This window comes from Xenopus laevis, chromosome 1S (genome assembly GCF_017654675.1).
Source record: "Xenopus laevis strain J_2021 chromosome 1S, Xenopus_laevis_v10.1, whole genome shotgun sequence".
Classification (NCBI taxonomy): Eukaryota; Metazoa; Chordata; class Amphibia; order Anura; family Pipidae; genus Xenopus; species Xenopus laevis.
The window spans coordinates 153,086,831-153,114,024 of NC_054372.1; the positions used below are offsets into that span (position 1 = coordinate 153,086,831).

General features: G+C 39.0%; 1 protein-coding gene across 2 annotated transcripts in view; it reads right to left on the bottom strand.

The window, feature by feature from the left end:
* The window catches only part of nos1.S (nitric oxide synthase 1 S homeolog), a 63,893-nt gene extending 41,910 nt beyond the window's left edge, over window positions 1-21,983 (bottom strand). For both annotated transcript variants that reach the window (XM_041580386.1, XM_041580387.1), the window contains exon 1: window positions 21,823-21,983. The gene's annotated coding sequence lies outside the window, so the exon portion shown is untranslated. The remainder of the gene's footprint in view (window positions 1-21,822) is intronic.
* Between the last annotated feature and the right edge of the window lie 5,211 nt (window positions 21,984-27,194).

A 27,194-nucleotide genomic window follows, 5' to 3' on the forward strand; every position in this document is an offset into this window, starting at 1 on the left:
CATTTATATTCTATCTATATATATTCTATAAGAATATTCTATTCTTCACCGTGTAAAAAACAGTGATCTCAGCCAGAAGCAAGGTAAAAAAAAGGCGTCAAATCTGGCGTTCGCGTGCCTTAAAATTACTCACACCATGCAATATTTTACACAGCTTTTTAAACCGTTTTTTTGTTGAATTTCATTTTACACAGCATAATAAATATGCCCCTATATATACAGTATATTGTGAGTGGGTCCCTAAGCTCAGTAAAGTGCAGGGGAGCTACTGGGGCATCTTTGGAGACACAGATCTTTACTGCTGTGGTTGCCTTGGGCTGGTGCAGAAGCACAAAACATAATGTGCAACATTTCTGCCCTACTTCTTTAGTTAAAAGTTTATATATATATATATATGTGTGTGTATATGTGTGTGTGTGTGTGTCAGGGATCAATAACAAGTACTTATATTACTATAAATGTAACGATCATGCAGAAATGAAGCCTAAAATGTACATATTCAATTTACCAGTGCAGTGATAGAATTCCATCAAAACTTTACTATATAAGAAAAAAATGTGTAATTTTTCCTATTTATGAAACAGATTTAGTGATCAGTTACATCCAACAGCTATAAATAGATTTACTGAGCACAGTGTTAAAGAAAGAGTGAAATATATCAGCAATTCAAGGCTCAGTTATGGGGCTAGTATGTCTCAACAGTTTGCAAGGCAAGGTATTTTATTTTGTCATAAAAGTTGAATACAGTTCAGAAATTCAAATTCACTTCACAGCCATTTCTTCACTGTAGCAATGAACACAAAATGGCTAAATGTTAAGGTTTTGTGGAAGATGAGGGTTACAGAGAGACAGGAGTCAGAAAATCAGACCAGACCCTACAGCATGGCTGCTGATAACATGTACTTGGTAGCAAGCTTTGAAGCATTTGTCTCACCATATGGACCACAAACCAGACTGGGCTAGATATATGTTCTCAGTCAATGCTGAAGGAGGCTACTCACAGGATGAAAGTTTGTATATTGGCCAATAGGGATGTCGCGGACTATTCGCCCGCGAACTAATTCGCGCGAACATCGACCGTTCGCGTCCGCCGAATGTTCGCGAACGTCGCGCGACGTTCGCCAATTTGGGTTCGCCTTAGCTGGCGCTTATTTTTGCCCTCTCACCCCAGAGCAGCAGATACATGGCAGCCAATCAGGAAGCTCTCCCTCCTGGACCACCCCCACACCCCCTGGACCACTCCCCTTCCATAAATAAACTGAAGCCCTGCAGCGTTTTTTCATTCTGCCTGTGTGTGCTTGGAAGAGCTAGTGTAGGGAGAGAGCTGTTTAGTGATTTGAGGGACAGTTGACTGTTGACAGTTAACTTTGCTGGCTAGTAATCTACTTGATACTGCTCTGTATTGTAGGGACAGAACTCTGCAGGGATTTGAGGGACAGTGAGTTTAGGTTAGTTAGCTTTGCTGACTAGTAATCTACCTTCTACTGCAGTGCTCTGTATGTAGCTGCTTGTGGGCACTGCTTCTGATCTCATCTGCTGACTGCTGTAATAACCCAATAGTCCTTGTAAGGACTGCTTTTATTTTCTTTTTTGTTTTTTTTACTTTGCTACTGTAAGAGCCCAGTGCTATTAGTCTAGCTGTGTTGGGGAGTGGGACTGGTGTGCTGCTCCTCCTAGTAGTTCACCACTACCAGCACCAACCAGAGTCAAAATTGTTACAAAGTATCTTATTTGCACCTGTTAGCTGTTCTGAGCTCTCTGCCAAAAGCTAATTAAGTTAGAAACTGTTTTTTTTCTGGCTGTTCAGTTCAGAGAAAAGAGGGACTTTCCAGTACAAAAGATGGACAGGGGGTTGAGTGGTCAAAAGAGGGACAGTTGGGAGGTATGCAAGTGCCACCTAGCTGTGTGAGCTTTTTCACATTCTGTCTAAATAACAATAATAATTCCGTGTCCGTAAACATCACCTGAGTGATGTTTTTACAGCAGCAATAATATATTCCGTACCCACTACTGTATACGTTGCCCTTGCAGGCATTGTTTGCCCAGTCTTTAACCAGGTGCCACCTAGCTGTGTGAGCTTTTTCACATTCCGTGTCCAGAAACATCACCTGAGTGACGTAGTGTGATTTCTGCCCTTTACAGCACAAAACGCAGCGCTGTGTCAACAATGTATTTTTCAGATACATTTTTGCCCTTGATCCCCCTCTGGCATGCCACTGTCCAGGTCGTTGCACCCTTTAAACAACTTTAAAATCATTTTTCTGGCCAGAAATGTCTTTTCTAGCTTTTAAAATTCGCCTTCCCATTGAAGTCTATGGGGTTCGCGACGTTCGCGAACCGTTCGCATTTTTTCCCGGAAGTTCGCGTACATGTTCGCGAACTTTTTTTCCGACGTTCGCTACATCCCTATTGGCCAAACAGGTAAAATGACATATACCATTGTTATCAGAAAGAATCATAAGTTGGTCAGTTGGCTTTTAGAAGCCCATACCTATTTAGATGGTCATCTGTAACACTAATCTTAGCTAAAATCTTTGACCATATTGCTGCCTTCTTGAATGACCTCCCTCAGTGTAACTGGGAAGATCCACCCAGACCAGTTCCTGAGCACATGTTCCAACTGGTACTTGTTCATGTCTCTTAGCTCTGTGCTGTCCAACTGGCGGCCCACACCCCCCTTGTGTGCCCCCACATGAAAGCCTGGCTGCTGTGTCTGCTTATCATATGAAAGCTTTTGTGTCTCTTATGTAGTACATCTGTGGTTCAGATAAGTTTACCTGTCTTCTGCTCTGTTCTACCTTCCCTATGCTCCCTGTGTGTGCGCCATACTTTGCCTGCCCTATGCTCCCTGTATGTGCCATACTTTGTCTGCTTTATGCTCCCCGTATGTGCCATACTCTGCCTGCCCCATGCTCCCTAGGTGTGCCTTACTCTGCCTGCCCTATGCTCCCTGTATGTGTCATACTCTGCCTTTGTCTGTCCTACTCTGCCTGTATGTGCCATACTCTGCCTGCCCTATGCTCCCTGTGCATGCCAAACTTTGCCTGCCCTATGCTCCCTGTCTGTGTCATACTTTGCCTGCTCTATGCTCCCCGTATGTGCCATACTCTGCCTGCCCCGTGCTCCCTGTGTGTGCCATACTCTGCCTGCGTGAATATGAGTGATCACATATGAGTGATAACACTGCAAGGAGCACCGACCATTTGTTTTTTTGGTGTTCTACCACCATTAATGTGGACATGCTCTTGTGGTAACTTGTGTGGTTTAAAAACAGGGAGTGGTCAACACTGGCTTCCATTATCGTTCCTCCACCACATAGGCCAGAAAAATTCCTGCCCTCATTACCACAGAAGTTGGACAGCAATTAAAGGCTGACAGGTTTTGATAGTTTCCAAATTATGGACTTAGGGAAAGTCACCAATTGACATTGCACTCATTGTACTTATACAACTTCAAGTAACAACAGTTGTAAGGGTGGTGCCTTACAGGAATCTCTCTATACCTGAGTCTAACTGATTAAATCTCTATGCTGGTGGGTGACTTAACTTATTTTATTACTACCAGGGAAAACATTAACCAGGAAAGGGAAACAGCTCCCCAATCCCAACTGTGAACAAGCCCAGCCCTGATTAAATTTTATTGGAACCGATGAAGGTAAAGGTAAGCAAAACCTTCATCGGTCAACGTATAGCATTTTTTCAAGTATCATCTATTTTGATACATATATTCAGAAGGTAAATATTATAATACTGCCATGCAGTTGTTTGCCTTACTACTCATTCTTATTGCAAACCCTCTGCTATTGATTTCCCTTATGGATTCACTACATACCTATTATCTTTCTCTAGTGTACATAATTTATAAAAATGAGAATTGCCACCTTCTGATTCTTCAGTGATACAGGGCATATCTAATATTATGGTGCTTACGTCATACTGATAGAAGCCATGCATTAGATTTATAAGTATACAAGATTAGTGTGCTTGTCCAAACTGCCTCAAGAGCCATCAATTGATGTCACAGAGTTCTTTGTGTTGTATAGTTACAAACTGGCCCTACAGCTTTTTTTTCCTTTACAACACACTATGAATATGTTTAAGAATGACTGTGAGCTAATGAACTGCAAGCTCTTTCCAATGTATTTTTTTTGCTAGATATTTCATGTAGGTACATTTTGCCGTGTCCTATACATTGCTCTGGAGGTCCTTGGCTTGATGGAGTGTGAAGCATTCCAAGAATAGAATGGCTCTGATATATCTAGAGGGATAATGAGGTAGATGTAAATTGCAGATTGAAGAGATGGTTGCATAGATAACATCTTTCTCCTAAGGGCATCAGATTTGTAGAGGCAGTGCTGCCAACATTGGGGATAAAAATGCCAATAAGTTGAAATAATGAAAGCTTTCAACTCAAATGAAAGAAATAATTAAAAGTTAAAGGGGAAGGGGGGGCAGAGTGAGTCCGCAAGTGCAATACAGTTGGTAAAATATTAGAGGTCATATTCCATTAGTCACTGTTATTCCATTTATTTCTTCTTGGAAAATATGCCACTCCTCTCTTTTGGCTTCTTGGATCCCTTAACCTCCGAGGTCACCGGTTAGCAGAGTGAGTGATGGTACAGGCATCTTAATATCCGCTGTCAGCTTCTCATTTAATTCTGATAGTAAAGAACATATAATTTAAGTCACTTTATATCTATACTGTAAAGCTAGAGGCTTGTTAATGCTGACTACATGCAGGCAAGGTTGCTGATCCTGTTATGGATGATCATTTCGTGAATATAAAATTTGGCTGTATGTGTAAAGGGCCATATTGCACTGATCACATTGATTGGTCTAAGACAAAGAAGCTCAGGCTGTGAATTTCTGGAGTTTTTACCAGTAGGTAAATGCAGTTTGTTCTGTTTGTATTTTAGATGCAACTAAGCTGATGATCAGAACCCAACTTGGCCATTGGCAGATTTTTATTTCAATCCTGGTCAATTCTGGACTGACCTGTCTCATTATCTGACTCTGCCCATGTTTCCGGGTGATTGGACAGAACATACATAAAGGACAGTGACCCAGTTTGGAGGATCCATGCTTCCTCTTCTAAATAGTGCTTGAGCAGACCTGTGACTAGCTATCAACATGTTTGTTCAAATTGCACTAACATTGCACTAATATTAACCACTTACAACATGTTAGTGGCATATCTATTATTTCAATCAGTGTTTAGCCACAATAAGCCATTGTTTATCATGCAAATGTTTCTTACTACTAGTTATTGAAAATAACATATACCCCTCTTTTTACACAGGCTGAATCAGTTGAGTGTATGTAGAAAAGGGGCATAAGCACTGTCTGAACTGCCAAAGATATTTTATTTCTATACAGACATACCTGATTGTACAGATACCGTATAACGGAACTAATCAATGTCTGTCAAGGTTGGGGTTGTTTTCTCTTGAAAATAAGCACTTGCACAGGGACATGATTACACTTTATAAGTACATTAGAGGACATTATAGACAAATAGCAGGGGACCTTTTTACCCATAAAGTGGATCACCGTACCAGAGGCCTCCCCTTTAGACTAGAAGAAAAGAACTTTCATTTGAAGCAACGTAGGGGGTTCTTCACAGTCAGGACAGTGAGGTTGTGGAATGCACTGCCGGGTGATGTTGTGATGGCTGATTCGGTTAATGACTTTAAGAATGGCTTGGATGATTTCTTCGATAGACATAATATCAAAGGATATTGTGATATTGAACTCTATAGTTAGTATAGGTATGGGTATATAGAATTTAAGTATGGAGGGGTGTGTGTATGGATGCTGGGTTTTCATTTGGAGGGGTTGAACTTGATGGACTTTGTTTTTTTCAACCCGATTTACCTATGCAACTATGTTAAGTGGGACCAATTCCCCTTCCCCTTAATCTCATACTGTAATTCAACCCCTCCTTCACCTTGGTCTGTTGTGAAGTAATGTATTCTGGGAAGTTCTTGGAAGTTCAGAGCTTGTTTATGCTCCTATTCTACATAACCCAAACTGAATGAGCTCATGTCAGAAAGGTGGTTATATTCTTCTTAAAGGTGATCGAAGTTCGAAATTCAAAAAACATTTATTGGTGGGAACAAATTAACAATAGATTACTACACTTACAACTATTTGTTGGAATTTGAATGATTAGCAAATAGACTTGAACGTGTGTATTTGCTAGTCAAGAAGAACAATTATTAATAAAATACTAAGGTGCTAGTAGCTGTTACATTAGTTGCTCATGGATATCTGCAACCATTAAACACTTGTACCATAGAGTAATAAAGCTGACATAATGCTTCGGTCATACAATAAAAGCAACAGTTACCCTGGAATTACCAAAGACCCCCATAAAGGCCAGGACCAGTCAGTGAACACTCTCCAACATGTTATAACCATGCAGCCTAACAACAGATAAGCCCAAACATTCAATTAGCCGCATTTCCATATGCTAAAGACAACTGCATAAATAGTTCAATAATATTGGCAGGTCTTTGGGCAAAGAGCAAAGAAGCCACCACCATTCTGAGATCAACCATGCATAGCAACAGTTACTGTGCAATTAACCGCTTCTCAAACACAATCTTCAATCAGTGAAACCTCTCCAACGTCTTCTGTGAGCCAAAAAGTCTTAAACCAGCTTTATAACAGTTTAGTCTTAAACATTTAAGTCTATACGTTATACTAGCAAACTATTCATGGACTGTCTGCCTCTCGTAGGCAGTTACCATACTATGCATGGGTGACTTAAGTCTTAAGGCTAAGCTAGTTCAGAAGGGATCATTGATAAAATGATGGGTCGTTATCTCTTACCTTTTATTAGTTACTAATTCAACATCAGCTAGACCAGTGATCACCAACCAGTGACTCGTGAGCAACATGTTACTCATCAACCTCTAGGATGTTGATATCAGTGGCCTCAGAGCAGATGCTTATACAGTATTTGAATTCCTGGCTTGGAGGTTTTGGTTGCATAAAAATCAGGTGTACTGCTAAACTGAGCCTCCTATATGCTGCCTGTCCTCATAGGGGCTATCAAATAGCCAATCATAGCACTTATTTGGCATCCCCAGGAACTTTCTTTACATTTGAATGTGGCTTATGGGTAAAAAAGGATGGGGGCCCCTGAGCTAGATGGACCCTGATTGGTCTGTAAAATACCTTGCAATTATTACATGACGCAGTTTGCCATTTTATTACAAATTGATTACAGATACTGTATCTTTAATATGATTGGGATTCCCCAGAAGTCCTCCTGCTTTGTTCTACAATGGACCTTGGGTGTCTTAATGTCTAAATATATGTAAGACTCAAGTCAGTCTAAGGCAGCTACTTGCCATCGCTGAGCAACTAATAGAAATGAAGGATGAGACCTGGGGCTGAAATGTGTCAGACCAAATCCAAGTGCCTTGTTTCTGCAACATTTAAAAATAGCATGGCTCCTGACAAAAGCAATGTGCTCGGAATTATTTTAAAGTGTAATTAATTAAATGTGGTCAAAATGATTGCTGTACAGGTGCCATTCTGTAACTTGCATCTCATAAGGTTACCAAGGATTAAACACATTTGTTTGGTGAAGTGTATTAATTAAAAATGAAGTGAATTCCTAATGGAAATCTAACTACACCATGCTTAGCAATGCCCACAAAATATATATACTGATATATCACTCACAAACAAGACTGGGTAAGGAACCACAATGCTTATGTCTATTTCTACTCAGGTTAATAATCAATAATTTCAAACCTGATAACATGTTGAATGTAGCACAATGTGTCTGAAAAGTCTTTTAATAAGCTGACGTCTACAGAGTGGGGGTTGACATTTTAAAATCTTTCCATACTTTTGCTCTATTCCTGATTTTAAAGGCAGATTTCCTAAACCTTATTTTTACAGCATTTAACACCAAGGAACCCTCCTTTTAAAACCATATGTTCTCTGTTCTTTTATATATCTTTGTCCAATAAAAGTTTAAACCAAAGGATAATAAGGCCCTTTTTTAATGTTGCATCTGTCTCCATTACTTTATCTCACAACAGCTTACAAACTCCTACTTTCTATTGTTTCTCACTCAAGAGCTGCATTGTATATTATTTGCAGATGGAAATTCTTCATCCTCTGCATTTCTCATTGGGTTTATAGTGGTTTGTGTTCCAATCTTAGGTGGAAATGAGTTTGAGCAGCGCCTCAGAATGAGCTATCCGCCAGCTGGAGACAACTTGTTTTACATTTCTGAAACATCGACAGACACCTACAAATATATTATATTCCCATTGTGCGCCCAAGAAGTACTTCCTATCCGATTTCTGTTTTATTTTATGCATCATATTTCAGATGCATTTTAAAACCTCCAGAATAGTTTGTTAGAACAAGACAGGAGTGTGAAACATGTTATATAGAGAATGTATGTTTAGTCACACATCACAGTATATATATTACATATAACATGAAGATATGATACGTATACACAAACAGATGAACCGCACATAGTGAAAAGGGGAGCTGAAGACTAAATTATATTAATATATTAAGTTAGAGAATCACTTAATTCTTTTCCATAAAATATATGCTGATCGTATTCCTGTAAGTGAACATAGCATTTCATTCCTCAGCAGGCTTTAAAGATTTTGTCGACATATATAAATTTCTTAACTGATGGTTTTTCAAACTCCTAGCATTCCACCCCCCCCACAGTGTCAATGATTTCATATATGAGTTTGGGATCCCTTACTGGAAACCCATTATCCAGAAAACTCTACAACAGTACTTTGAACTTGATTGCAACTAAGCTGCATGAATCCATTTTGGTGGCAAAAAATGTGGGTTTATTTTATGTTTAAATGATTTTTAGCAGGCTTAATGGAGAATTCAACCCCACTGTGCCCCTCGCGCCTCCCCTCTGCTAAGTGTTACCCCAGAATTGTGTCCCCTGTAGGATTACTGACGGCACATGCAGAGTCAGCACAGAAGAGCTCATGAGGAAACTTGGGGCGACTTCGGAAAACAAAGCATCGCGAGTGCCAACCCGCTGGCAATTTCTCATTATAGCCAGCGGGAAGGTAGGGGAGCAAAGCGGATTATTTGCCAGGTGACTAGCTCTCCCGGAATCTCCCCATGTGCCCTTACCCTAAATAGTTAAACTGCATTCTTCCTGGCATATGTAATTCAATCTACTGTTAGGGGCAGATTTATCAAGGTTCGAATTTCGAAGTGAAAATACTTCAAAATTCGACCATCGAATTTAAATACTTCAACGTCTACGTTTTTTGATTGAATTTGGCTATCCTGCGGTCAGAGTAAAATCGCTCCATCGAACGATTAAATCGTTCAAATCGAAGGATTCGAAGGATTTCAGCGATCGATCGAAGGATTTACTTCGACTTCTAAAGACTTCAAAAATGTTGTAGAAGGTCCCCATTGGCTAAGATAGCACTTCGGCAGGTTTAAGATGCCAAAGTATTGAAGTCGAAGTTTTTTTTAAAGAGACAGTATTCGAATTTCGAAGTCAAACTTTTTTACTTCGAATCATTCGAATCGAAGTCGTAGTCGAATATGGCATATTCGATGGTCGAAGTAGCAAAATATTACTTTGAAATCCAACGTTTTTTTAACTTCGAAAATTCACATGAACCTTAGTAAATCTGCCCCTTAATGATTGTTTAAGTTATAGGAACAACAAATGCTGGAACTTTATTTAAACAATGCATAGATAGGGATTAGCTTCTTTTTGCCTATGAAAATTCATTAAAGTATCATGTCTTCTCTGGCAGCGTACAAACAGTATTAAGGAGCATGTTGCTGGAATGCCCCCTAGTAGCTTCAGTTCAGCAGAATCTGAAAGGCTACAAATGACCTGCCTCTGATAGAAAGCCATGTGTTAACTCAAGATATTGGTCGTTTTCCCCTCAGAACATGTGGGAATCAGACTATCGCCTTCAGTTGCTAAATGCAGAGCAGGTGCATAAGAACATATTAGGAAAAAAGCAATCTTCAAGTTGTTATACAGTATCCACAGCATCTGCCCTAGCGCATTACCCTGTGCTATACCCTCCCCTTTTTATAATTAGGCCAATATGGTCAAACGGCAGAGCCAGATTTCTACAATCTACTTGGATCTCGATGTTCAGTATAAGAGGGAAGCAGCTGCTAAACCCTCTCCCTCTGAGATCAATTGGATATTTGCTTCACAAACCAAGTAAAACAAATTGGTTTGAAAGTTTAAATGTTTTGAAGCAGCAAATCTCTCTTGCGTTATGAGAAGGAAAACATCTTAATAACACCTTAGAGTATCTGGCAACGGCCTTCATGACTCAGCCCCATGGAAATACTTGTTTATTCTCAGGTTTGGCCCGTGTACAAATGTTTTATTAAAGCAGCATGTTAGAAGCATTGTAACATTGCATGTGATTTGTATTTGTTTGCCTATTTTTCCTTCTGTGGGTTATATACATGGCAGGGTGGTCATTTCTATGTGATGCCCTTTACCATTAAATTATTGATATGATTTGTTGAGAGTTTTAAATCTGTATAGTAATAGATTTATTCATATGGGAAAGTTTACATCATGAAGAGTTGCTGTCCCTCATGAAACTCACCCATCTTTTCTTCAAAACAGCCCATTAGAGATGTCAGTTGCAGTTGCCAGTTTTTATAGGTGATTTAATGTAAAATGTCTCAGCCCTGCGCCTTTATATAGTGCTACTAATTTCTCACAGAAATGCACATTTGCCATGTGGTGACCAGTGAGCCCCAATGTAATGTAATAAGAACTAGAATATTTGCCCCAGGCTTAGTTACTAACTGCAACCAATCAACAGTCTTCTCTTTGCCGTCAAGCATTTGATTAATTGACCAGGTGTTAACTTTTTACCTTATTAAATCACCAAGACTAAATGAAACAGACTAAACACACACTGTTTTTTGTTTTTTTTTAAATTAAAGGAAAAGTGACACCAAAAAATAAAAGTGTTTTAAAGTAATGAAAATATAATGTAGTGATGCTGCACTGGTAAAACTGGAGTGTTTGCTTCCAAAATGCTACAATGGTTTATATAAGCAAGCTGATGGGCGGCCATGGGGGCAGCCACTCACAGCTTAAAAGGAGAAAATGCACAGGATACACATAGGGGCAGATTTACATAGGGTCGAATATCGAGGGTTAACTAACCCTCGATATTCGACTGCCGAATGTAAATCCTTCGACTTCGAATATCGAGGTCGAAGGATTTAGCACTATTCCTACGATCGAAGGAACAATTAAATCATTCGAACGATTCGAAGGATTTTAATCCATCGATTGAAGGATATTCCTTAGATCAGAAAATTGTTAGGAAGCCTATGGGGACCTTCCCCATAGGCTAACATTGGCCTTGGTAGGTTTTATGGCGAACTATTGGGTCAAAGTATTTTTGAAAGAGACAGTACTTCGACTATTGAATGGTCGAATAGTCGAACGATTTTTAGTTTGAATCGTTCGATTCGAAGTCGAAGTCGTAGTTGAAGGTCGAAGTAGCCATATTCGACCATTCAAAATTCGAAGTATTTTTCTTCTATTCCTTCACTCGAGCTAAGTAAATGGGCCCCATAGTGTTGCCACCCGGCCGGTATTTTGTAAATCCAAATTTACCGGTTTATTATAAACCTAAAAAAAAGCCCGTGGCCTGCCCCCAGCCTGCTCAAAACTAACCTTTTTTCCTGGGCTTCTTGCCAGATGCTCGTGTTGGGTCCGTGCCCTTTGACGTCACGACTCGCCTAGCCAATAGCGCATCACGGCCCTGCCCCCTTTAGCGTCACACTCACCCTTTTTACCCCGCCCCCTCCACCGGCTGGTGAAGATATTTTTAAAAGGTGGCAACCCTAGATAGAGCATATAACAACTAAACTCTGTAGTATACAATGGGATTCTTCAGAACTTATCTGTTATCTACTGTGTATCCCGTGTTTGAATGGCTGCCCCCATGGCTACACAGCAGCTTGTTTATATTAACTATAGTTGTGGTTCTGTAGCAAATACACCAAATATAGCAGTTTAGGGCAGCGATACATTATACTGACATTCCTTTAAAACACTTTAATTTTTTGGTGTTACTTTTCCTTAACACACACCAACTGGAAATAATACTCTGAAAGTTTCAGAGAGGCATTGGTGGAATAAGGAAAGCATGCGAACTGCAACAAAACGTGGAGTCTAAAAAAGTGACTTCCTGAACAATAGGTATTAAGGAGACCCAAAGCTTAACTTTGCTTGGAGGTCAGCCAGATTAATAACTAAAAATGCCCGAACAACAAGTTCTTCACACAGCAGTGCTTGTCCTCACCTGGAACTAAAGGGTACTGTCATAGGAATCTATAAAATGACTTCTATCAACAGCAAAGCTGGTCCACAGGAACAATGACAATTAGGGCAAAAACACTTGGGAGGCAATCAGATCTTTGCTTTTAAACAGCAGACCAGTAAATGCTACATCCGACTGACTGCCATGTTTACAGGAAAATAAAGAAAATTGGCTTGAACCTGAAATGCCGAGCCTGGTAACATAGAGAATTATCTGCACACGGAGACTGGTGTGCTGAATTTCCAGTTTTCACTTTTACATGTAAAATTGTTTTTATTTACTATCCCAAACAGGGTTTTGCTAACATAGCAGATGTGAATATTCTCTTGCACTGATTGGCTATAGGCTGGTTGTAGGTCTGATTGTGTCCTGTTGCGTACAAAGAAATGCATTACAATAGATGCACACTCCAATGCAATCTGCTAGAAACAGGCCCATGACTATTGTGGATTTTAGGCAAATTTGGGCTCATGTTTTGGAAACCTGTCCCAAAGAGATAACATTCAAAAGGAACACTCATTCCATCGCAGTGATAACCCAAGCCTCATATGAGTTAGTGTGAGACAGGAGTATGCCAAATGTCCTTTTCTATTTCCATTTATTGCCATTATGATCCATATGAATTGCAAATTGGACCATGGAGAGAGGCAATTAAATGCATTCTTCAACACACTCCCTTCTGCATGTGCAACACATATATTCCAGTCTGCATGTGCTGCATTCTACCAAGAGGTTAATGACAGACCTCTGAGATTCCAGTCTGCCTGTGCAACATTCTGTGTTTTCTATTTATAAGATGTAAAGAAGCAGCTTTCTGTATATCAACTTTCAAACAAAGGCAATGTTATTTTTATCGGGCTCATTCCTTTCTATGAGTTTATTATGCGCTTCTGTGCTATTTATTTTTGCTCCCCTTAAACGTTTGTCTTTTCACTTGAAGAAAAAGTGATTCTATATTCTATATAACAATATAGTGCGTCTCCTCCTCAACAATGGATGTGATGAAAAATGATATGGCATATGTGCCGTTTGTTTTTACAATATGTTAGAATAAAGGAGCAACAATGCAAATGAACTGTATTTTTGATACCAAATTACCCTTAATTCATGTGCCTGCACAAACATCTAACAGATCTGAATAAATGTCAGATAAGTACAACAAAACAATACTAAATTTGCTCCAAATTCCCCAGCAACCATCCAGCTGCTAACCCAACCTGCTGCTCTCAGCTATTATTAAACTTCAGCTCCCTTCAGCTGTTGGGGGTGTAGTTCATTTACAACTAGAAGGCTGTAGGTTGGATACCCCTGTTCTAAGGGATATACAGTATAGGGTAGTAGTAAATGCACAGGGTTCTTTTCAGTATATTGCAATTATAAGCAGAAGAAACCAAGCTGCCAACAATGCTTCACAGTAAAACATGTTATTCATGCTGGGAAGTCACATCATCTCCAGCTTAACATACAGTATATGCAGAAATACAGAGAATTAAATACTGACTACTGAATTAGGAACTGGGCAGTTTTCCAACTTTCAGACTTTTCACTCCCTGTGACTAAGGAGTAATATGCAATGTATATGTAATGTACATGCAATGTATCATTTGCATTAGACCCTGTCCCAGAGGAGCATGATTGGATTTCCCTGCCATAAACACACAGTGAGATTAATAAAGAGCCAACCACACAAACTGGGGGGGGAAAGTGCTCCGACATGGAGAGAATAATCTGGGCAGTATGGAACCTGTGAGACAGCACAACTAACCAGTGTGTTGGAATAGCATCACAGTTTCATCATTTTTTGATATCTACTGCTGATTGACAATTAGCAGAGGTATGTCATTGTGGTAAAAGCCATTATAAATATGTTCATACTGTGGTTTTTGATCAGGAGGGTGAGTGGGACAAAACGCTCAAGTTAACTCTCCTTCACAGTAACTAACATCAAGCCACATACAAACACTATAACATTCCCTCTATGCTGCATGTGCGAATAAAAGCCATGAAATATATAGTGAAATGAAAACATTAGACTTATTTTTTCTTATTATAACTATGCTTACTTTTCAACCACTTACCTGCCAGTGGTAGTAATATTTGTTAACTACCTGACTGTCAGTGCCGTAGATATTACATTTCCAGTTTCATGCTTTATCTGTGCTGCATTGTTCATTGTCTAGAAACACATGGCATGGTAAGATCAAAGTCACCCAGTGGGGAAAGGGTTACCCCCACGCCTGATGAGACTTGTCTCAGTATAGATAAATTAGCAAACTGGAAATGTAACATTAGGGGGCACATTTACTTAGCTCGAGTGAAAGATTCGAATTTCGAAGTTTTTTTTTTGGCTACTTCGAGCATCGAATTGGCTACTTCGACTTTGACTTTGAATCGGATGTTTCGAAATAAAAATCGTTCGACTATTCGACCATTCAATAGTCGAAGTACTGTCTCTTTAAAAAAAACTGACTAACTGCTTCGCCACCTAAAACCTACCGAGCACCAATGATAGCCTATGGGGACCTTCCCCATAGGCTTTCTAAGTAATTTCTGATCGAAGGAAAATCGTTCGATGGATTAAAATCCTTTGAATCGTTCGATTCGAAGGATTTAATCGTTCGATCGAACGATTTTTCCTTCGATCCTTCAATCGAACTAAATGCGGTAAATCCGCATTTACTTCGATGGTCGAATATCGAGGGTTAATTAACCCTCGATATTCGACCCATAGTAAATGTGCCCCTTACAGTAGTAGCATTAAAGTCCTTGACAGAAAGCATTGTCCATTTTATAATCAGCGTAAGGAAAGCTATAAAAGCATAACAGACAGACAAACAACCAGAGATATGTCCGTTATAGATAAACATGCCAGAGTATAAGATCAGATCCAAGAGAAGAAAAACCAGTGCTACACACATTACATGATGCTGTTTACTGTTGGGTGCTATGACTTCTGTGCTACTAGGGCTAGTATTTTTCTGGTCTACCTGGTGGAGGGCCAATAATAGAAGCTAGTGTTGACCACTCCCAGATTTTAAACCACACCCACTTTAAACCATGCCCATGTTATCACAAGAACTTTTACAACCATACCCACATGCAGGGTATCAACTATCACTCATATGGGAAAAAGTCATATAAAGAGATACTCTTAAATCCATATGTCTCCTCCTGCCCTGTCTATAGCACAGCAACATTCAACACAGGATGAAACACCTTACAATTACAACTATTTCCAAATGTTAACATACCCCCACCAGGCTCACATCCCACAGATGGCATAGGGTGGGCACAGCAGGACAGTCACATACAATGTAGAGCAGGAGACAGGGAAATCAATCAGGGCCAAACAAGTAACCAATCAGAACCTGCAAACCTGTACTGTAGTGACTCAATACCTGCCCTGCACCTACAGTCTGTCTGTGATGTGACCAGGTAAACAACGCAAAGGCTATTTTATCTCAGTGTTATTCTGTTTAAAGATTATACAAGTTTTTGCCAGTTATAGTGATTACTTTGGTTTTTCTATATTTGCTGGTCATTTACTGACAATCTTCAATAACCCATTAGTTTTACGTTACCACTAACACTTTTGTTACCATTTATTATGGTTGGACAATTTTGCATATTGCACATTTCATGAAATATGTAAGTATAAATAAGACATAACATCAATATGATGATAACATCAGTACTGACCTGTGTTGGGCAGATTGGGAAATGACCCCTGTCTCACTGCAAATGATTTGCACACAAGTTGTGCTGCTACTCGACATACAATGAGCTGCAAGGGACACTTGTTAGAAGACATCCTTTCCCAGGATTCCCAGAATCTCAATCATGCAAGCCCTAATAAGCCAGCAATGTTTATGAAATGAAAATCAAAGCTTTCAGGCAGAACCAAATAAGACACATATGAAGAATCAGATGAAGTATTTCATGAAAACACCTTGTCACCTGTCAGAAATGGTTGATGGATGTGTTATCCAGGGTTTTATGGTGGCCACTGAAAGTGCTGTGTTGCTGAAAGGAAGGATAAAGTACCTAAATATGTGACATATGAGGTTATGTTCCACTGGCAAACAACATGCACAAAAAGAGCAAGCAGGAGCTGTAAGCATCTGCTTCAGAAGAAAGAAAAAATTCACCTAGTTACAGTATGCAAAGTGTTCTATTTATGTTAATGAGGGAATGTATACACGCTCTTGCTGACTCAAATTAGACCCCTATCATTGACATTTTTTTGCACTGCTGCTCCATATTTCTATCCATAAGGACTGAGAAAGAAGAATTTCACTGGCACACAGGAATTGCAGTAGCAGGGCAAGCCCTTGCAATTTTATTATGCATAATAAAATTGCAAGGGCTTGCCCTGCTACTGCAACTCCTGTGTGCCAGTGAAATTCTTCTTACACTTGTTGTGAGGTGGCCGATTCCTCTATCGCTGGACACCAGGATAAGAACCTTTGGGATTGTGTGGTGTGCGGCTTCTCCAAAGTTCACTTATCCATAAGGACTGCACAGGTTCCTTATCATCAATCCAAAATATGTCAGTTTCTTTGGGCTCCTTGAAGGATGGGAAGTGTTTGATGCAAGTCAGTTAATGATCAGATCCTGAAATGTGTGCAGCCATACCTCTAGTACTAGTTAACTGCTTCAGACTATTCCTCCCAAATTTGGGATACAACATTGTACCAACCTTCCATCTGCTGTAAAGTAATACATAATAAAAACAAAATAGCCTCCTGTGCTGGAGTTATAGGGAGAAAATTATATTCAAAAATGTAAGGAGTGTCATTATTTGCTTGCCCCAAGGACCAATCACATCTGAGACAGACTGACCCTATAGCAGCACGCTTCAGTTTTCTAGAGTCATAATTTGGCTGCGTCTTTAAACTACAACTGTCAATCTGGGGAGATTAGGTAATGTTGCTAGAGGATGTCAGACGAGTTCAAGGCAAATTGTGATGGACGTTTCCTACAATGCTGCCTCGGCTCAGCTTTTGACTGGCTACATACACAGAACTGTGCTACAGGCTCATTCATGGATGTTCCCTCCAGCAAAACTTCACAAGAAAGAATGAAAGCACACTAACAGTAATAAGCAAATTGTGTGACTTTTTAGAGCCAACCTACAAACAGCAACAGAGTTCTTACTGGGTTATCAAACTGCTTTCACCAATTTCTTGCCCCTCCTGCACACTCCATATACAAATATATAACTGTGTTTATTATAAAAGCCAGGGTAATTGCATTGTGAGGAATTGTGGGCAATCTTCTGCCCTGGAAAGGTAATAGCTTCAAACCAATGACAAATATTTTATGGCATGTGTACTCCACATATATCAGTGTAATGTGTGTGTCAATCGAGCAGCAGCAAAAGAACAGGCATAGCACAAACATGTAAAAATCCTTATCAGAAAGGCGGTTAAAAAATAATTAATGAAGAACAGGTTTAAAGCACACTAAATACAAATATGTAATGAAACAGCTTTCAGTTGGTTATTTAAGTGCTAGATACTATTTTAGTCATTTGTTATGCTAGAAAAAGACAGCTTGTGGCTCTCCAGCTGTTGCTTGATTCTGATGTACTTTCACTTTTGGTTAAATGTTCATAGGTGTGCTGCAAATTCAACTGTGAACAGAATATTTTAATCTTGTGAATATGGAACTGGTACTATTGGTTCATACAGACTCAAGTAACAAAATACCTTTACTGGCTAAATAGGTTTCTGCATGCAGTTGTACTGTCTGTTCTGTATATGAGGGCTCCACGCAAGGTGCACAGTGCCAAATATTTGCCCTGAATGCAGCAGCTGAGCTGTGCTCTATACTGGGAACACAAAGGGTTGTGTCTGCCACTTACCGGTGCTTTTGCACTGCCAGAATATCTATGCAGAATTGCAAACATGGGCATCCTCTGGCATGAACGTCATTCATGATGCACAAAGGAATGATCACCCGAAGTTGCTGAGCCTTATTCTTTACTCCTGCTTGGGGCAGGTATTAAGTACATGCTCCCATGCACCTGACATCAACAGTGCTATGTGTGCTGTGTATATCACACTGTGTGCATTTTGGCATGTTTAATGAGCCTGACAGTCTCATGAGCATTTTGAGTCAAGTAGAGGCTCAGTTAATTCAATAAGGCTGCTAACCTACGCACATTTGTGCAAAGGCATTCTGGTATTTCCACAGGACATAAAGGAGGTATCACTACCTTAAACTGATGGGAACCAATCTGAAAAAAAGAAAAGTTGAATGTTTCTGTGTATTGAGTGAGTATGTTATAGGATTTACAGACAGGAGTTCAGCCTCGGATTTTAAAATCAATGACTGAAATAATATACTATTACCATTAGAGAAATACCTACTAAACTATACTAAAGTGATTTGATTCCAACCAAAGGAGATATGACAATACAGTGTCATACAGTTATATGCATTACTGTATTTATTGTATATATTATACATAAGTTGTATACATTGTAAAATATATATTTAGGACTATTTTGATGTTATGGAGGCTACACTGTGTCATCACTTTAAGCACAAATATCAGTGGAAAAAAACCTGCTGTCACATTCCTCTTCTATTAATCTAGGTTCACTCTATTAAATGCAAATGATAGAATAGGCCTTTTGACATGACTACCAGAATTCAAGCTGATTCATAGATGAAACAGGTATGGATGGATTGTTCTGGTACCAGTGGACTGGAGGAAAGTATTCAATAAAAGCTTCATTTACTGTCTCACCCTTGAGGTTACAAACCCTAGGTCTGTAGTAGGAAATTAATATGAATGTTTGTCAGGAGATCACATTTTTACCAGTGAGACACCGTGTAAATAGATTGTAGGCTTTATTTAAGCATAAGGCTGTGTGCCTTTTTTCACTCTCACCTACTGTGCAAAATGAATCAGTATTTTAACTAAATTTGTTTTTTTCATAAATCGTGTTCCTTAAAGATGTAAATATCCCATAATTGTTGGTTTAGCACCAACCTAAACTGTATTTAGCCACATAACTGCAGTTTGATTCCTAGTATGTTAATGCAACGCTATTCTGAAAAACCTTTTCTTCTGACACTGTGATAAAATTATTTTGTAACTCTGTAGCAATTTACCACTTGTTTACAAAGAGCTGATGAATCATGTTTCTAATTTCCTTCTTGCTAACAAGAGAAACAACTGTGTGCGGCAGAAAAAACTATTTTTATTGGTAACTATGTAAACTAGTCAAGTAGAGGTTAAAGTATGCATACGTTATACAGTATCGCTAAATGTTCCAAGCTGAAGTTGAAGGAGCAAAAAATATCTTGCAGACAATAGCCAACTATTCAGAATTATTCAGAAATGATGTGCACATAATGTATCTGCTGCTGCAGCGCTGCAAAAAAGGACTCATTGAAGAGGCGAGTGCCCAGGAAAATACAAAAGGCAATAAAATGTGTCATGGATTAACTAAAACACAGTCTGTAGCCAAGGGGAAGGCAGTTTTACTTGCTTATTAACTCTGTTTATGGGTTAAATATCATCTGACCAATATGAACTAATCTAATGCAACAAAAAAAGTTCAGTTGAAAACAGGTCCTATTTGTTTACGTATAGTCAAGTCTCATTTGATCAGTGTTAAGATCTTCTCAGAGATCCTTCAAACAATTCAGCAGGTTTCTCCTTAGGCTATTGTTTAACCCTATTTTGAGATTCAGAGTACTTTAAATGCAGGACGCTACAAAGATACCTGGAGCCAACCGATAATCTGAACAAGATTGATCAAGAAAACAAGCATCCAGTGTGAGACTTTACTCTGTAACAATTCAAAGCTTGTGGAAAACAAGACATTAGCAGCATTTACAAATGAACTAAAGATTCATCTCCAATGAAAAGTGGGGATAATTCTTTCAGTAAGTAACACCATGGTGTGAATCCCCTCGTTTAACAGACATTGCTATGGAAACATGTAACCACTTGAAACCTTAGGTTCAAGGTCTCTCGTTAAAAACCATGAGCAGGAAAGCTGAACGCTTCATAATTTAATGTGTGGATTGCTCTTTAGCTAACCTCATCTGGCTGTAGTGCAGCAAACACCTAGTTAAAAGAAATACACTTTACAGTGAATTTATTAATTGTTTAAAGGGATTAAAAATCAAACATTTTTATTTTTTGTAAGGAAATGTCTACCGCTAGTGTAGGTAACATCAGTACTCCTAACCTTAATCATACTTATGTATGGTTGAGCTGTTAATGAAACCAGTAGGCTAGCAGCGCCATACAATGCACTAAATGCGAAGTTTATGACGTATTTTACCACAAGCAAGATTTCAAGGTAAAACATGTCAGCAGCAGTTTGATAAAGTGAAAAGATTCCATATAATGGCTTTGGAGACCACAGCAGTATCCTATATGCTATAGGTATGGGAAGAACGGCGATTTATCTTATAGCTATGTGTATATAGTTATGTGTTTCTGCATCTGAGCAGTTCATTTTTCCAGGCTTTCAAAACATTTCAGGTTTAAATAGAATTCATTATTTATGATGCCATTCAAGACAGAATGTGCATCTGTGCCAAATCTATTAATACCAGATTTTCATGTTTAGATTACAGTGTGTTTTTACTTGGCAAACTCTAATGGCATTGGCTGATCAACCAAGCTCTGTGAATGAATGGAATCAAATCCCACTAAGGAGTTAATCCTGTACTCTCTGGCTCTGTATAAATCCTAAGGACTAGTGGCCGTGAGTGCATAGTCCTATGTAATACATGTACTTTCTGAGTACCATGCTCTGTAATACCTGAAGCCCAGGTGAGGAGAACAAAGTCATATACAATGGAGAAAGTGTGATACTGAGCACAAAGCACCTAAATAGGTTTAGAAGTTTGGAAGCAAATCATTTAGGGCAGTGGTCTGAATCCAGAGTAGCATTTTGGTATAAATGCATTTAGCTGCCACTGTTGACATCAGTTGTTTTACAGAGTCACTTATATTTAACACCTTTGATGCTAAGAAGCCAGGTACTGGGCTTACATTCACAATGTCATATCCTGCATATTGGATTGGATTTAAAGTGGACATCACTTACACTCATTACAATACAAATGCACATCGGTTGCAGTATTACATGTAAAAAAAAAGCATACACATAGGGGATGCAGCCTGCTGGGAACATCATGGATCTCACAATACACACTGTGTTGCTTCTGATTTCCTGACAAGCCTGCATTGTCCTTAGACACTATTGCATTTGCGTTAAATGTATAGGAATTCTAAACAACGGCAGTTATGAGGAATCATTTAAGTAAAGGGTAAGTAAATGAAAGCTAAGCCCCAGCAAGCAAACCACCTTTTTAAAAAGTTATGTCGTGGGACTCTTGGTATGAGATAGGCACTGCCACTCGCCCCAGGAGAGCGAGGGAGAAAGAGCGGAATGGGTGAAGGACAGGGGCAAGAGATAGAGGTCACTTACCTGCGCTTCATTGATCCTGCCCTCGGCTCTTAGGACATCGCTCAGAGCAAAGACAGCGAGCGGCGCTTCCCTTCAGCACCTTGGAGAGCGCACGGAGGAGACTGCGAGTATAAGTGTATGAGTCTGTGTATATAATATGTGTGTGTGTGTGTGTGTATATATATATATATATGTGTGTGTGTGTGTGTGTGTGTGTGTATATATATATATATATATATATATATATATATATATATATATATATATATATGTGTGTGTATGTGTCTATGTATATCAGAGCGCTCTGCCTGATCACTGCTGCCTCTTCAGCAACAAGCAGTCCCCCAGTCTGAGGGCTTCCCGTGGAATCCAATGGCACTTGTAGCTTGTGGCACTTCTAACTTGTTCCTTCTATACACAGCCCCCTGGTCCTGCTGACTGCATTACTAGCGCTAGCTTAGCCTTCTGTTCGCGTGCTCTGCTCTACATTACTCTACTGCTTTCACTGGCTGCCAGGGGATTACACTGACACGCACCGAGATGGGCTTTCACCCTATTTGTGTACACTAATAAAGCACGTGTTCTCTCTCTGGCCATTGTAAAGCTCCACACCTCCCTGTATCTGCTCTTAGAAACAAGCACACTCAAACCCAGGACCACTATACTGCTTACTCGTCCCCTTCAGGTTTTCAAGGCAAGATCTAGGCTTTTACAGATACAGCCATTTGCAACTATGCCACCCTATTGTATTGTGTCACTATACACCTGCATGATGGCAAGCAAGACTACATCACTATACAATAAAAACCAGAATGGGGACCTAAAACACACACTCTCTCTCTTGCCATAGACCTAACAATTGCAATCTTTCTTGGAAAAGATCTCTCCAAGAAAAGTCGTTCGTTTCAATACACGTGTAGAGCTGAATCATCAGATATAGAGATAGAAACAACAGAAATTTACCTGTATCTGATGATTCAGCACTAACAATGGCCGATGTTTCAAAGGCACCCGATCAAAATTTTCCATCCAGCCCAATCAACAAGCCGACTTATCGGTCGGCTCTTTTCCACATACAAGCACCGAATATCATACAAAAATTAGTTTTGTACGATATTATCTGTGCGTCTATGGCCACCATAGATATATAGATAGATATTTATCAACACCTTTCTATATACACAATTGCTTAAGTATAATTGAACATGTAAAACCAGAATCATGGAACCTGGTCAAGGTTTGTAGAATCGAATACATAAAGCATGTCCTGGCCTTGGTAACTTGCACCCCTACACTTGATGGTTGGAGTAGTAGTAGTTTACTAGTAGATGTGGAAGGCCACATTTAGGCACTTGTTACAGTCAAGATGAGCATGTTACCCACACTTATTGAAGCTTATAAGTTAGGAGAACTCATCCCACGGTTCATGAATGAAAATAGATCAATTACTTATTTGAAGCCCTGAAATACAGTTCTAGTATATTGTTAGAAGTTCAACGCCTGTCAAGGTTTCTTGTAGGGGTACAGAATCCTTCTCTCTGCAGTTTAGCTGTCATTCTATTTTTACTAGTTCCCCAGCATGTGTGCCAACTGCTTGTACCTGTCTACAGAATGGCCTTAAGAAGTGAGATTTGTATGGGTTCTCGTGGCCATATGGCAACTCTTGTCTAAATGAAAATTTAATATGAATAATGGCTTTTTATTGTTTGTCTTTTATTAGTTTTAAGTAGGGATTCACCATATTCAGTTCGGGATTCAGCCAGGATTCAGGCTTTTTCAGCAGGATTCAGCCGAATCCTTTTGCCCAGCCGAACCGAATCCTAATTTGCACATGCAAATTGTGGGTTGGGGATGGAAATGGCGTGACTTTTTGTCACAAAACAAGGAAGTAAAAAATCTTTTCCCCTTCCCACCACTAATTTGCATATGTAAATTAGTATTCAGATTCGGTATTCGGCCAAATTGTTCGTGAAGGATTCAGGGGTTCAGCCAAATCCAAAATAGTGGATTTGGTGCATCCCTAGTTTTAAGGACACAGTGGCCCCTCATCAATAGCAGATCCCTATGTGCACCAATGCAGTACCCCATATCAGTCAACCAGAAATTGACTTTTGGTTGGTGTGTTAGGGCAATGTGAGGAATTATCTGATTGAGGTTAATACATTGGGGGAACACTTTTATCTGTGGTAGTAAATGGGGTGTTGGAATATTTCATAAATGAAGAATGTATAGCCGTGTTTTAATAGTATTTTAAACAGACGGTGCATAAAATCAATCATCCCTTCAGCGATTTGTGCAACTAAGCCAACAGCTGCCATTTAATTCAGAAGATATTAATTGTTGATGGATGATTTTTCCATTGGAAGGTTCTAAAGATCAAATCATTCACATTTAGTAGAAACCAGTGACCCGAAAGGAGGAAAAAAACACTCCGGGGCCAAGAGATGGCACTGCCACAGATGGGATTGATCCAGCGGAATATAGTGATGAAGATGAAGAACATCTCTACACACCAACCAGCATCGTTATTATTGGGAGCCCTATAGCTAAATATAGTATGTTCCAGTACATTCACCATGATGCCGTCTTCAGACCAGCTTTTGTAATCATTCTTATCCCTACTGGGCAAAGATCCACACTAGATACCCCTGAGCATTTGACTCATTGACTCTGCACTGCAGGACACCACAAATTACATCCTTTCATTCAAGGTATTCTTTACCTCTGCCATGTAGGATACTGATCCCTCTGTTCCACATGCAAAGATGTTAAATGGCTATGAATGAAAAATGCATTAATGAAAAAGGATGGGGATTTACAGAAAGGGATTATAGCCCTATCATATGTGTCAATATTCAGCACCCCAGCTATGCCTATGTGAATGCCATATCTTTTCCATCAAACACATCAAACGTAGGACATGTCAGATTTTTTTCTCGGCCTTAGAGAAGCATTAACATATCATCTGCTTAATATTGTGCCAGTACAGAGAAGGCTTGCCAGAGTTTGTACACCACACTGCACACAGACCCACATTCACTCAAAATGGCTTGTGAGAGCTACAATATATGAATTCATACACAGGCACAATCATCATTATACCAAGGAGCTTATTTACAACAGAGCAGGCTACAACTAGGGTTGCTACCTTTTTTGGAAAAAAAAATACCGTCCTTCCTGTATATTTACATTTTTCCCTATTGATAACATTCGGGTAAAGCATCATTTTTACCGGTCAAGCTGATAAAATACTGGCCAGGTGGCAACCCTAGCTACAAGAGCGTTCACCAAAAGGGAATTGGATAATTCTCTATCCTCTTGTATAGAGTTTCAAGTGTTTTTTCATTATTACTGAATAGTTAAAACAGAGAAAAAATGCCCCTGAAATCCCTTACAAGTAAATAAAAAGCTGTGGAAAAAAAAAAGCTCTATCCAACTGCGACCAGTTTAGGTAAAGTCTATAGAAAATCCAATGATGAAGGTAAGGTACAAGGTTGGAGACGAATGGCATATGCCAACTGAAAGGGATGGTTCACCTTTAAGTTAACTTTTAGTATGTTATAGAATGGTTCTAAGCAACTTTTCCATTGGTCTTCATTATTTATTTTATATCGTTTTTGAATTATTTGCCTTCTTCTTCTGACTCTTTCCAGCTTTCAAATGGGGGTCACTGACCCCATGTAAAAATAAATGCTCTGTAAGGCTACAAATGTATTGCTATTGATCATTTTTATTACTCATCTTTCTGTTCATTAATATTCCATATTCTCATTCAAATCAATGCATGGTTGCTAGGGTAATTTGGACCATAGCAACCAGTTTGCTGACATATCTGCTGAATAAAAAGCTAAATAACTCAAAAACCACAAATAATAAACAAATAAAATCAATTTATTTTAAATTGTCTCAGAATATCACTCTCTATATCATACTAAAAGTTTTATGGCAAACAACCCCCTTAAGGCTGCTTTCAGTTTTAAAAGATTTACATAAAATGTTAAACAGAGAAGAATACAAGTATTTAGGATAGTTCCTCACTGGCTCAGTAAGTTTAGGTGATTCATTTTTACCTGGGTTATTGCAATCTGTAGTGAAATAACACAAAAGAGTTATTTCAGTGTGAAGTGACTGAAGTTAGACAGTTACTATATTGCCTTTGCTTCCGTAGATAGTTCTCTTTTTTGGTAATCATGTGACTTCCACTCCCCTTTCCCAATAGTATCAGTAGAATAGATATTATTTCTAGGTTAAAAGTAGGCAGTGGATGTGTATTATGAATTATTTTATTTATTGGCATGAATTGGTGTTACTGGTGATACCAATGATACAGAAACCATTGCCAGAAAACTGGAATGGAAGATGAGAGACAAAGTGTAATTCATTCTACAATGTGTTGATCTGTCATCTATTATCGATATTACAGAATGATGTAGATTTATACAGAGCCAGAACAAATGAAATGTCATATGTATGGAGTGACTATACCATTAGGATTATCACTTAGAGATACTGTGTCTTATATTATTTTAGGCACTGGGGACATGTATATATTTTTTGTAAATACCTAACATAGCCCATACCTATGAAACTAACCAAGCTGACAAAATGCCTATGACTCCTATGATACATAATGGGCAGCTCTTGAGCCTGAAACCATGATTTCCCTTTAGCTGTGATACTGATATCACTTTAAATTGATAAACTGTCCAGCTGCCTAAGAGTTAAACAAGAAAAAGCCATTCTGTAGATAACTTTGGTGTATGTATGTATCCAAACACATATCCCCCATTCACTATATCAGCAAGTGACTGATTCAATAGAGACATTTATTAATTTATTAAACTGAACAGAATCTACTTATTTTGCAAATGCCTGATTTTCGCCTTTCAGTAGTTACAGTGGCTAATTTGTACTTTTAAAAGGATCTCCAAAGTAATACTGAGACTGAACAGCCCTAATATACCAGTGCAGCAAAATGATACAGTTTCCCTCTGCTGCAACTGCCAATGCCTAGAACACAGAGATAATATTTACAGTTGTGAATATAAGTACTAAGTGCCCTAAATGCCTTGGGGAAAATAAATCAATTTATAATCTGTCTTTAAGGGAAACTTTCTGGCTACTATTGACACTCAGTAATCTGTTTCAGGAGTGCAGAATTTGAATCCCTGGATTAACAACTACACTTTAGACACCAAATTGCTATTGGTTCAGGAACATTTGAAATAGTTACAAAAGTTGTCGTCATTCAAGAAATAAACGTTTGATAGGTGTCTCTCTCTAGTAGAAAGACCTCCTTCTACAACTGCATTGCCTATGCACCATCCTAAAATGTGTGGAGAGATTGACAAGCTGACAATCAAGTTTATCTGCACTATCCCTCTCTCAGATTT